This window comes from Limulus polyphemus, unplaced genomic scaffold (genome assembly GCF_000517525.1).
Source record: "Limulus polyphemus unplaced genomic scaffold, Limulus_polyphemus-2.1.2 Scaffold41, whole genome shotgun sequence".
Taxonomy (NCBI): Eukaryota; Metazoa; Arthropoda; class Merostomata; order Xiphosura; family Limulidae; genus Limulus; species Limulus polyphemus.
Genome location: NW_013665651.1, coordinates 650,464 through 664,982, shown reverse-complemented (window position 1 = coordinate 664,982; position 14,519 = coordinate 650,464). Strand labels below are relative to the sequence as shown.

The window sequence follows — 14,519 nt, the reverse complement described above, 5'->3', positions numbered from 1 at the left end:
CTATTTTGTTCGTTTGTTTGTTCCGGAAATTCGCGCAAAGCTACTCAAGGGCTATCAGTTTTAGCCGTCCTTAAGTTTGAATTGACAGGCTATAGGGAAGGCAACTAGTGAACAGCAACCACTGGAAGTACTTGGGGTACTCTTATTCAATGTGTGGGTGCGCCCGTCACTCTTATAATGCACTCAAGGCTTCAAAGTGCGGACTACGATTTTGCGGCAAGTAGATGTGAATCGTAAACCCTCAGATCCATAGCCGTCTCCAAACCTGATGTAACTACTAAGTCCCCTACACTATCAATATTTTTATCATATTATTTCTGTTTTTACAACTAAACACATGTTGATACTTTACCTAATTTAACACTAACTTTTAAAGAATTGCAGTTCTTAATAGTAATCGCAGAAATACCCAGATGTCACATTATATATATATTTCTTTTTGTTCCCTGGTGGATAAAGAGGTAAGCTTATGACCTTACAGCCCTAAAATTCCGGATTTGATTCTCTGCAACGGACAGAACGCAGACACTTCATAGTATAACTCTGTAAATCTCTAAACTGTTCTGCGCAATATTTTGTTTGTCCAGTTACTGGTAATGGTGAGTAAGTATTTTGCCTCATTGAGACAATTCATGTGAAATGCTCGTTACCTAACATTAATGCTAATACCTAGCATGATTAGCTAAATGTTCTCAATTTATTTATTTATTTGTTGTTATTGTTGTAGCCGTTCAGTTTAGGATTTTTTTAAATCAATCTAAAACATGTTTGTTTTTTGTTTTCTTTGTGCATTCTTCTTTTATAATTTTGGAAAGTTATTATAAATAATTATATTAATGTATTTAGAAGATATTAACATGTAGTTTTTGTTTTATTTAAACACATGTTTGCATCTGTACTGAAAGTGGTCAGTTTTAATGCGAGACCGATAATTTATTGTTAGGCATAATTGCAGCAAAGGTATAAATTCATCAGGGATATTTTTATGACAATTTTCCATTCTTGTATTTCGTCCTAAGATACTCCCTAAGATTAATCTTGAAGAACAGTCACGATCTGCGGATCATTTTTTTCTTTATTTTTTTCGTCATTTCCAAGAAATAGGCGTGGTTTACAGCTTTTCAGTTCCTTTAGGCCTAACGTATCTGAGTGTTACGTGCAAAAGCCCGCCATAAACAAAGGCATTAATCACATAAATTAGGTCTTTTTAAGCTTTTAAATGCCCATAATATAAAAGTTTAGTCCTTCATCGCTAACTACTAACGAGCTCTTGTAGAATTCATGTGAACACGTGTCCTCTTTAATAAAGTTAGGGCGTATTCTTCCCCTATTCGATATGGGATAACATCGGTTATCAACACCTCATACGTCGTATACTTCGCGGCACAATCTACTTTCTATGCGGTGGTGATCGGAGAGGTCTTTGGCTCATCCCTTATCAGATTAACCGTGCTTATTACTAATCACTGCTGTCGCATCTCTCGGCCTCCACTAGCTCTGTGTCCGGCTTAGGAGCAACAGTTTCCTGTGACCCTCATCTCTACCCCTCATGATCATGTAATTCACCTTTCTCTTCCCATTGTAAGAGACTCGGCGTGAGGTCGACAAGAAAAATTAGCAACATTAATTATTTGCTCTTAACACTTAATGAGACTTCACACAGCAATTAAATGTAGCACGTGCGGAACGTAGAATATACAATGTTGAGTTTGTGCTTATTAATAGAAATTTACCAGACAAAAACTTTAACATATACATGTTTGTCTGTTGTCTTTATGTACGATATTATTTACATACATGATGTCAATCACTGCAAATCATACAGTTAAGAATACTTTAATGAATAATAGAAATATAAGCCTAGTACTGGTAATGGATCAAATACTTTACAAAAGACTCCAATAATTACTCATGAATCACTATCATTTTTAAAGCGAAGTAAACCAGTTGATATATATTATCCTATGGAAATTTCTTTAAAGTACTATTATATTCTCACAAATATTAATATAGCTTTAATGAATACGATTTTTTTTTCAAAAATTCGCATTTTTATGGATTTGTATAAAACGTTTTATTTGAATACTCCATATTCGTTAGTTATTATTACAATTATATTGAACTGTGAGGTATGAATAACAAGTATTATTACAATTCTATTGAACTGTGAGGTATGAATAACAAGTATTATTACAATTCTATTGAACTGTAAGGTGTGAATAACAAGTATTATTACAATTCTATTGAACTGTAAGGTGTGAATAACAAGTATTATTACAATTCTATTGAACTCTATTCTATTGCGAGTCGAGCGCCCTAACCACCTGGCTATGCCGGGACCTCTGTATATTTAGAAAAAAAATATAGAAATATTATTTTACTGTAAACACTGTAGTTATGAGTCTGAATGTGAAGGAAAGTTTAGGATGTGGTAAACATCTTTAGTGTTTGTTATTTTGATATGACTGATTTTACATATTTTTATATCCGGTATCTGAAATCGTCCCAGTAATTCATCTGTTACTCCTTATCCTGTAATTTATTTCTTATTTTCTTGTTTATTTATATTCTGTATCTAATTGTTTTCTTTAGTTTTTCGTTATTTATACACTTTGTTCTATTTTGTTTTGTTTTATTTGAATTATATAGTTTTTCTTCTGCTGTACTTTATCTTCATCGATAAGTTTCTTTTCTTCAAGAAGTGGCAAACATCTTTGGTCAATTTCAACGTGGATTTGGAATTTGTAGAAGCATCCGAATACTAACATAGGAATGTACTGGTATTCTGAGAATATTTCGAAACAATATTTTTTTTTTTACATCGAGATTTTTTAAACCACATGTCACTTACGTCACATTCTCACCGAAACTTGAACTTGTACTTTTGTAAGTATCAGATGTGATGTTTTATTTGTCTTTCGTAATAAACGTAAGGTAAACATTTAGATCAAATTAGCATGCATATGTTATGTATAAAGTTCAGCCTTCGACTGGACAAAGACTGAAATAGTACACATACATAACTATTTTTTGAAAACATATTTGGACAAGTTTTCTAGTGCAAGAGCTACTTTTTAGCCTAAAAATTGATTGAAAAGAAGAGAAGCTAATAAGTTAAATACTAAGCAAAAACTGAAAATAAATAAAAAAACAACGGTAGTCTTAAAATTCTTTTAAACTTATTTTAAAAATTATCTTAAAAACCCGCTTGAAAAACACTAATATTATAAAAAAATGAAATCAAAAGATATTCAATAAATGCTTTTTTTTTAAATTCTCAAAAAAATATTAAATTTTTGTCTTGTAACAATGTTAGACTCTATTCTTTCATTAATAATATTGGTAGAAAGTTTAATTAATTTATTTTTATTAATTTTACTTTTGTATTATATATATATATATATCTTTATTAGAAAGATTACATGTCTTGTTATTTTAGTATATGGATTGAAGACTAACTCAAGTCTGTTAAAATGGCCAAACCTCGTGAGATATCATTGGGATTACGGTCTAAGATATCCCTAATAGCGAGAGTATCCAAGTGGTCAAACAATGTATTCTAATCATTATAAGTAAGAACAGTATATTAACTTATATATATTCGTTACTGGATTGAATTTTGGATCTGATCTATACGGGTAGCTTGCGTTGATCAGACGTTAATATGCAAACATGTTATACTTTTAGATATGGTAATAATTTAAATTTAAAAAATGATTAAATTGTACAAATCAAACATTGTCCTTTAACTTCAAAAGTAGTTTATACACATGATATAACAAACTTAATATGTAACAACCTTTAAAAATGGGGTAGTTTAACTTTAATAATTCTCGTTTGATTCAGCAACGAATCGTGGAAGAAACACAGGTTTATATAATGATATTTTATTCATAAGTCTAAAATAGAGACCCCTCAGTGGCACAGTGGTATGTCTGCGGACTTATACCGCTAGAAACTGAGTTTCGATACCCGTTGTGTAGCTTTCTGCTTAATTACCAACAAACAAACAAATCCAAAATATAAATGCATGAATAATTATATATATATATATATTAATATTTTAATTAATATAAAATAAGAGAAGTAAACGGAACGGAAAACTGTTTCGAACTATTTAAGACTTCATTGAGAGTCCCTAAAGTGATCGTTTTTCTAACGTCTTCAGAGTATATTTGAACTTATTACAAAGTATAGTTTCGGCCACAATCTTTCTAATAATTTTGTCTATTTTGTAGATATTGGTGTTTAAAAGCGTTACATTTTATGATTTAAAGTATTGTGGTTTCTATGGGTAAAATACATTTCCATTGCAATGATGCATTCACAACGGTACAGAAAAGTTATGCGGTAAAGATGCTAATCAGATAAACTGAAAAAATTAAACGTGTTATATATATATATATCATATGGAGCATTTAGTAATATTCTGAGCTTCAGGCGTGTCTAGGTACTTTTATATAATAATAATAAGTTTTCCATGCTTGTAATAATATAAATACCAAAACCTGAGCCTGGGTTTAGGATACAAGTGTTATTGAATCATATACGGCTAGTCAGGCACATTATTTGACTTCCCTCTTTCTTATGTAATTCGAATTACATTTTTAAAGCTCTTATTACGTGAATTTTAGAACTATTTCTTTCGATATTTAAGCTTACATTAGGCTTTTCCGTGTTTACTTTATTAATTGTAGATTATAAGTTTTAAAATGTTAGTACGTGCGTGATATATATTGGTAGTTTTCCGTAAGTCATTTTAAAAAGTTTTCGTTTTCTTTTTACAGTTAAAAGTAATTGAGGTAACGGTAGTTAAAAGATTAATCATGATTTAGGTAAGTTTTCATCTCTCAAGGAAAAATGCAGACCCACAGTATTCGCTCAGGACAGGAGAAACAACAACGTTTCTCTTCCAGGTTCATGTTATCAAAATGTGCATAGAAATGCTAACAGTTTGTGTTACAATCGCTCGATCAGGGCAGGAGAAACAACAACGTTTCTCTTCCAGGTTCATGTTATCAAAATGTGCATAGAAATGCTAACAGTTTGTGTTACAATCGCTCGATCAGGGCAGGACAAACAACAACGTTTCTCTTCCAGGTCCATGTTATCAAAATGTGCATAGAAATGCTAATAGTTTGTGTTATAACTGTTCGATCAGGACAGGAGAAACAACAACGTTTCTCTTCCAGGTCCATGTTATCAAAATGTGTATAGAAATGCTGACAGTTTGTGTTACAATTGCTCGATCAGGGCAGGAGAAACAACAACGTTTCTCTTCCAGGTCTATGTTATCAAAATGTGTATAGAAATGCTGACAGTTTGTGTTACAATTGCTCGATCAGGGCAGGAGAAACAACAACGTTTCTCTTCCAGGTCCATGTTATCAAAATGTGTATAGAAATGCTAATAGTTTGTGTTATAACTGTTCGATCAGGACAGGAGAAACAACAACATTTCTCTTCCAGGACCATGTTATCAAAATGTGCATAGAAGTGCCAACAGTTTGTGTTACAATAGATCCACAACTTTGTTTAAGAGCTGAAACAAAAACTTTTATTTTTCATAATGCTTCCTTAACTTGAAATGATCGCAAAATTCTGTCGTTTAACGTTTCTCTTAAGCACAGCCAACATGATACTTGTTAGCAATGCCAGTGTGATACACCTTGATATCCCTGTTTGGGAGATATTTTCTTACTCTCTACGAAGTATTCATGTGAATGTTGAATAACATCCATTTTTATTGTTTGTGTTGAATATTGGTGGCGTAGTAAAGTGTCTTGTAAATATCAACAGTGTCGCACGAAACATCCGGGTCCTCTGAGGGAGATATTTGGTTATAATATTACTGGTAGAGTAGTAAAGAGTCTTGTAAATATCAATAGTGTCGCACGAAACGTCCGGGTCTTCTGAGGGGATATTTGATTATAATATTATTGGTGGATTAGTAAGGAGTTTTGTAAATATCAACAGTGTCGCACGAAACGTTCGGGTCCTCTGAGAGGGATATTTGGTTATAATATTATTGGTGGAGTAGTAAGGAGTTTTGTAAGTATCTACAGTGTCGCACGAAACGTTCAGGTCCTCTGACGGGAGTGGGGGGGAAGTATTTGGTTTTAATATTATTTCTCATTATTCTAAACACTGTTTCTGTGACATTTGCACAATACCTGTAAATACACAAAATAATATTGCCAATAACCTCAAGTCGTTTTTCCAGATTCGGTTACTTTCCGTTAACATAAATTTCAAACTAAATATTATTGCTACGGCATTCGCTTCCATTTACGTTTGCTGCAGTTGATTCCGAACGACATAACTGAAGAATGTAACAACCTGTTTCACTTGTATTTTAATCCCTTGAATTGGCGACATTATCCGTGTTGAGTCGTATTAGTGGAAAGGGGAGGAGGAGGGAAATAGCATATAAAATAAGGTGGGGACTATGTTGCGAGGGCACTGTGCCCCTGCTCCATCACTGTCTTCCGTTGTGAAGCCGTGAAGTTCGGCTTATGATGTATCTAGTTCTAGTGACGTTGCCCACGTATGATAGATTTCTCGCAATTCTTAGCGTTGTCTGCCCGTGGGTGAACAGAACAAAGCCACTGTATCCGGATTTGACCCCCCACTGATCACGGCATGTTCGCAGGTCATAAATTACTAGCTACTCAAACACTCAACAGACATATCAGGATGCCTAACATGAGATTGAAAACTAAGGTGTGCTCGACACTGTCTAACAGCTCTTTGGACAACTAATACTGATTGTTGGTCATAATGAAGTTTACTCTCACAGCATTCAGTTCTATTTTAACACATCATTAAATAATTGGGCAGTGAAGTATTAAAATAGCGTCATGGTTTTAAATTATTCGCGACATCCATGGTGATGATAAGTTAAAGACATTATGCTACGTTAGTAATTAACGTGAATTAGACTTTCGAGTCAAGTCGATATGTTATATACATATATCAATTCTCTTCCACGAAAATCACAATTATCACTTCTCCATTAAAATCATAATTAAAACACATTCCATCGGATGCATAGTTAACCTCTCCTGGACTGAAACTACAACTCTCATCTACTGAAACCACACTGGGCATTTTCTCCATAGATGGTGTATTTAATTTCACCTCATTATAACTATAACTAGCTTGTTTTTAAAAAAGACGTACTAAAATCTCCTTTACCGTAATCTTAATTAACCTCACCTTCTTTGAAACCCTAATTAGCTAATCTTTCATTCAAATCACATTTAACCTCTCTGCTGAAACCACTTTTAACCTCTTCTTCTGTGGATCCGTAGTCAGTATCCTGAAGTGAAACTATATAAACACCCAACAAACAACTTTGTAAACTGCTACTAGCATAATTCATTGTTTGATTAAAAGTCGATGCTATCATCATATTTATTTATACTGATTAATTAGCACGTAAAAAAATGACTAAATTTGGGCATTATCATGTTAGTGGTCAAGTTTAATTTAAATGGATGACCTCCTGCTACGCAAAAATACACCTACGACTTCTTTTTGCATGAGATATACACATAAAAAATAGAACTTAACAAAATAGTTTATAGAACGAATGACTGTATTTTGTTCGATATTTTACACCTTTTTTTTAGACATAAGTAGCAAACTCTTATTTTTTTCATCTGCCATAACTCATCCTAATTGATAGATTTTCGCACTTTTTAAAACTGATTACCATTATAAAACCTTTCAGTGAATATAAAAAATGATTAATCCGTTTCAACCACATCGGTCAATTGACTTGATGAATCTAAGAACTTTTAATATTAGCGATTTTTTTTTTTTTCATAGCATAAGATAACCAATATTTGAGTCAGTGAATATAAGCAATAGGACTTTTGTACGTCTCCCCCCTCGCCCCCTTCCAAACAAGTGACGTGAATAGACACCAATATTCATGCACGTGAACCACGTACCATCACGCGCTAGACACTCGGGTAGACAGTGATAAATGACATATCGCTGTCCTGGGATGCCTGGGCGCGGACCGAGTATAAAGCTCCATGTAGGGTAAGATCTGGCTCTCCAGTCACTGACACCGTCACAGAGAACGCGTGATCACCTAGGTGGGAATGAGGAGAAACGAGTATTAACTTTCTGATTGTGGCACAGTTTTTTCACTACCTCTCAGTCCTAAAAACACGTTAACAATTATAATCCCCTGCTGCGACAAAAACCGTATTTCCCCCCTGTATGCTCACCGGGAGAGACAAACCATTAACTAGCCGGCTTATGTGATTATTTATCATTCCTAGTAGATCGCTGATTGCGTTGTGGTGTGCAATAACTTCATGCGTTACGGCGGTGAAAAAGAACCAAAAAAAAAAGAAAAGAAGAACGCACGCCGCCTGCAGAAGTTCCACTTGGTCCTATCAGACAGCCCTTGCTATTGTCACCTTATGATAAATGGATATTTAATCAGAGATGTAATCATCCCTTTTGATTCCCACACTTAACTATACTATCTTTTTCTCCACCGCTCTTTTGCTTCTCTTTCAAAGAAAGTCGGCATATTTTCTTGGTTACGTCATGATCCAGTTTGCAACAATATACCAACAACTGAACTTTGCTGTCCTAGTTCTGAAAACAAGTTCTCCACGTTTGTACAAGACCTTCAGCTGTTTAGGTTTGAACATCAGTTTGATCGTATACATATATTTCTTTTAACGCTTTCCACTTTACATTAACTGTTTTATTATCGAAACAAATATGATCATTTCCTAATTCGAAATTTCAGTTTAAAAGGTGTTTTTTTTCAGGTTGTATAGAACAGCAGTAAAATATACAGTCGCTAAGCGTAATCTTAATATACAGTAGCTATGCGCAGCCTTATTCGGATTGAAATTCTGACATGATCTATTAATATATGTATTTTAAAGTATTTAATTTATAAAGTTTAACAGAAACTAGCCGCAAAAGGGAAACTCCATTACAAACGTATATTTAACATGTTTCAGATATAACTATTTAAGTGAAAACTATTTGATTTTGGAATAGGCGTATTTGACTTTTTTCTTTAACCTAAATGTTGTAATTACAAAACGATATTTATCAAACTGTCACAGCTACATATTTTAGGATTGTGTTTAATTAACAAGTTGCTAGATAAAGAAAAGTCATTTGACAGAAAATTTAAAACATTTAGTAAAAAATCTATTTTCAATGAGCCATTTTGTATGAACCGCATAAGGGTCTTTTATGTTAAAAAGCTTTTAAGTGGTCCGCACACCTCACCCACCCCTCTTTGACGCCCTCGCCCTTAGCCAAGATCTTATCACCAGCTCAGAATGGCAATCATCCAGTTAGGGGCACATCCTTTTAAACACAGGATAACGGACTACAGGTTTTGAACTACTCAGACTTACGTTACTAGAAACGAAGCTGGCGAAACTGTCAAAAGAAACAGTGGCTTATAATACTGCGTTAAGGTTTTAATATGTCCATAAGTGCATATATGGATATATAGAGCGAGAGAGAGTTTTTGTACAGTTTCCCCACATAATTTAAAATTACTTATTATCATTTACTGAATAAATACATATCTGTTTGTTTGTTTTTAAGTACCAACTTACACAATGGGATATCTGTGTTGTTCTAACCATGGGTATCGAAACCCTGTTTTCAACGTCACAAGCCTTTACACTTATCGCTGGGCCACTAGGGACGTTAAATACATGATTGGTTAAATCTAAGAACACGGTCTTGTTACTATTTATTACCAACAAATGGAAAAAGAAGTAATAACACATTTACTTAAGCGTGGTTGTCATTTTATTCGACTCCATGTTAAATAAACATTGTGAACAAAGCTTCATAATAGCAATGAAAATGCTGGTGTGAAACGCCAAGGGCTATTGGTAAAATCTAATAACGTTTGGGTTTTTTTTATAGTGGCATGTGAAATGTCTTAAGTATAAGCTCCTTAGTCATCTATGAAAATCTCTTCTATGTGCAACATTCCTATTGCACTTGGGATAATGAGCCTAGATCTTTATCACTTAAACCAGTATTTATTTTATAATTGTTTTAATATCAATATTGGATAAACTTGGTTTAAAATTTTGAGTGTGTTTTTAATTTATTTGCTAGTTTACTAACTGATAGATTAAAGCTTTTTGTTTATACATTTTAATATGTGTGATATATTTATGTTATTATTATATAAATTTATAACGTATATAATACTTAATATTAAAAAAAAATACTAAAGTTAAACACTATAAACAAAAAAATATATAATATATATATATGTGTGTATTCTTTTACAAAACCTGTACAGAATAATCTTATACAAACATAAAGCAAATTTTCTAGTGTTTCGTGACCAGTCAGCGGAGCTTGATGAAGCATGTATATCACGTAAGAAAGAATAAAATATTAGGCTTAGCTTCAGTTTCTACTTGTTCTGATGAAGTTAGTTGTCTACACACGTTAATTATACGTGTCTTTGCTGTAGCAAGCACTGTGTAGGTTGTGTAAAGGCTAGAGCAGTAACCTGCAGTCTGTCGACTTCACACAATGGTCAATCATTGGAGTTGTGATAAATTAGAGCTGAAATAAGACATCAGTTAGGCCTAGTTTTGTGTGGTTATCTAATCTATCTTCCCTACTTTATTTCCGATATTTACTTATTAAGTTTTCACATAGAAACACGAACTGGCAGAGATGGAAAAGAAGCTATCTAATGGTCAACGTTGATAGGTGACCACAATTTCCAGAGACAAATTAAACATCGATCTTCGGCTACGTGTAATGTGCTGGTCATCATCATGGAAGATTGTGTGAGATAATATTTCAACATGAATCTCGCGTGGCTCATAAGCTTAGGAGTGCCACTATAGGAGCAAACACTAAATCTGATTGCTTAGAATTTGACGCATGTCACTTATCTTTAAGAAACGAGCTTAAATCATGAGTACTAAAAGAATGTCGTGCGTTGGTGGAGTAAACAGAAACTAACTTTACCGTCGATAAGGAAAGTTGTCTTTGTTTTGTTTTTATTTTTATATAGACACAAAGCTACTACTGAACTACTGACCAAAAGAAACGCAGCCAGTCAGCAATATCTTACTGTAACTCTTATAACGCACTCACAGCTTATAGCATGACGAATATAATATGTATGGATTTCGAGCCCAACTCGCCATCTCTGAAGCTCCCCCCCACAGTGGTACAGTGGTATGTCTGCGGACTTACAACGCTAGAATCCTGGTTTCGATACCCGTGGTGGGTAGAGCACAGATAGCCCATTATGTCGCTTTGTGCTTAACTTCATACAAACAAACCATCTCTGGAATCCAAAGCTCTACCACAGTGCCAGCACACGCCCTCTTTACTTTTTTCATCAAAGTTATTTATGAAAATAATCATCTCCCTCTCTCTGAGAAATAAATAATCAAAGACTCAGAAGCATTGCAGAAAGGCATGACGTGTTTATACAAGCAGCTTCCTATGCTAGTCACTCGATATAATAGGGTACTTCCAGAATTTTAAAACTTAGTATTTTTAACTGATATATACCTAATTCGATACTAAAGGGATTTTAAAACTTGCTTTATTGGCCAATAGGTTGGATAAGGTGTTATTAAAAATTATAATTTTACTACGTCAAACGATTGGTATGATGAGGTACTATCAGAATTCCAGAAACGATATACATGACAGTGGATTATCATAATATATTTCGTATTAAATACACACAATAGTTAAAGCGATTGGTGTGATGATTGTTTGTAATTAAGCACAAAGCTACACAATGGGCTATCTGTACCCTGCCCACCATTGGTATCGAAACCCGGATTCTAGCGTTGTAAGTCGGCAGACATACCGCTGTGCCGCTAGGGGGGCATTGATGTGATGAGGTATTACCAGAATTCCAGAAACGCTATACATGACAGTGTACTATCATAATATATTTCGAATTAAAATACATACAATAATTAAAGCTTTAAGACAAGTTAGTTATATAAGAGTAAGATAGATAGATAGGTAGCACAATTTACGTTGAGATACATATTTACTTCGGACACAAAAGGTTCTTCGTACCTCCTGTAGGGGTCGCATCCATCTTCTTGACACGTTTAATCTTGACTATATAAGAAAGCTGTTTAGAATTAGGGTCCACACTAGTTCTGCTACTTAGTCGGAACGTTTGACATAAAAAAAGCAACATTGAGACAGGTGGCGTAGTGGAACTCCAAGAGTAGAATACTGCTTTGTCAAAAATGTAAATGTCGAAACAGATTAGTATTTTGAAACAGAACACATTCATTGTTTACTTACGTTAATATAAAAGACAGCTTAGATTGATATTATTGCAAGGTAAACGCACTTTGATGATTTGTAATTAGTATTAATATATATTACATGTAATCCTGTTAAGGCACACATGTTTGTAAGATACGATCAACATTAATATTCTGACAAGGTAGCGCAATTTATTGATTCTGTGCTCATATACGTACTTTACATTTAATCCCGGATAGGTACCACATGTGTCAAAATTAATAACTTTAAACTAAACTTTACGTTTTAGCTTTAAAGTAATGGTGCCAAAAATATTCTACTGAACATTTTCAGTAGCACGGTTAACCATAAGATTTAAGGAATATGGATTATTTGAAACTATTATCCTCTCCTCTTTTTTTCTTTTTTTAATTTCTGTTTTGTAAAGGCAAAGAGATGACACCAAAATAAGCTTATCGAGGACTGGACTTCTTGAAAACACACTTGTAAGAGAGATGACACCAAAATAAGCTTATCGAGGCCTGGACTTCTTGAAAACACACTTGTAAGATATAGTTTTATTGTTTGGTTATTTGTTTCTTTGAGTTTTTACCACAAAGCTGTACGATTGGCTATCAGTGCTGTGTCCATTGTAAAGGTCAAACCCCAGATTCGTTATATGTCTGGAGTACAGCTGGAGGTGATATACAACTCTATAATGAAGCTACACGTAGTAACTCCGTCTTTTTTTAATTAGCGAAATTAATTATATTCTCAGGAATATTTTTTGTTCTCTAGTCTTATAATAGTTAAAAAGAAAACGTCTGCCCTATTAAAGTTGAAAATGCAGGACAGAATGAGAAAATTAGGAGGTCAATATACTTAAGAATTACATATGATGATAATTAGAGATTGTGAATATCTTAAAACTGAGGTTAAAGAAGCAGTTAAAACATGAGTCCACATTTATTTTGAGTATGAGTATGAGTAATTATCAATAATACATAACATTATTTTAACCGTATATATTGTAAAATTTACTGGTGTTGATTTATTAAACGTAAGTATTCTGTTATTTAAAATGTAAATTCATTTAAGTTCCTCTTCACTAAAACTACCTAGAACAAGGTAGCTCTAATTCTTCTAAATTCAACAAAAAATACGATGTGATTTTAACTGCATCAAGAGAAGCTTCCAATGGCAACAAGAGGTTACTGAAGGCATCAAGAAAGGTTCCTTAAGACATCAAGACAGGCTTTTAAAGACATCCAGAGAAGCTTTCAAAGACAACAAGAGGCTACTGAAGGCCTCAAGAAAGGTTACTAGAGACAACAATACAGGCTTTCAAAGACACAAAGAAAGATTTCCAAAGACATTTAAGACATTGCTAAAGACATCAAAAGAGAATTCCAAAAACATTATAAGGCTGCTGAAGACATCAAGAAAATTTTCCAAAGACATCAAGAGGTTACTGAAAGCATTAAGAGGATTCTGAAGACATTTACTATACTGTGTATAACTGATGGAATTTACCTCTTGTAGTTGAATGATTAAGTGTTTTAGCAAAACATCGTTCATTTTTCGTAAGATTCTGTAAATCAATTTTTAACAGTATATCCACAACTGAAGATATCTTACATAAAAAGTGTAAAATAATCATATTAGTAAAGACATTTGAACAACAGTGAAGCGTTTATTTATTGTTATAGTCGTTTATTCATTGTAATATCCATTTATAAACGTTTGTTCCTGACAGTTACACACACATTTGAACGATCTTGGAAAACAAATCCTGATTGCTAAGCGAAATACACCTGGTGTTAATATTTTTAGCTAAATATAACTGATGGTGATATTTTCAGATCTAACTTATCTATTTCGCTAAATTTAACTACAAATGATATTGATATTTTCAAATGTACTTAGTCTATTTCGTTTATGTCTCTTTTAGCGAATGATATCTGTGGTCATTACACGCTGTCAGCATATTTTCTGATAAATTATGTTTGTTATGTTTCCAAATTAAAAATTTGAAGCTATTACAATCTAAGCATAATTTTACGTACCCGATCTTAACATACTTTTCTAACTTTCAATTGCCGTTACTTTGCTTATACATTACTGAACAGAAATCAATGGAAATTTCAATTGAAAATTACATTACATTTGTGTATCTGAGAGAAGCTGTAACATAAGATTAAAATCAGAAAATGTACGTTTTAAAGCATGTCGTTTAGTAGTACATTACACAGA

The 14,519-nt window shown here is 33.3% G+C and overlaps 1 long non-coding RNA gene across 3 annotated transcripts; it reads left to right on the top strand.

The window, feature by feature from the left end:
* Window positions 1–282: 282 nt before the first annotated feature.
* Window positions 283–13,944, top strand: LOC111086425. Of its 3 annotated transcripts, none has more exons than XR_002611139.1 (3): window positions 283–599; window positions 12,715–12,831; window positions 13,365–13,944. It is a non-coding gene; the product is annotated as an uncharacterized LOC111086425 (long non-coding RNA). The 3 variants fall into 3 exon arrangements; XR_002611140.1 differs by having other exon boundaries at window positions 283–603; XR_002611138.1 differs by lacking the exon at window positions 283–599 and adding an exon at window positions 8,329–8,667.
* Window positions 13,945–14,519: the final 575 nt, after the last annotated feature.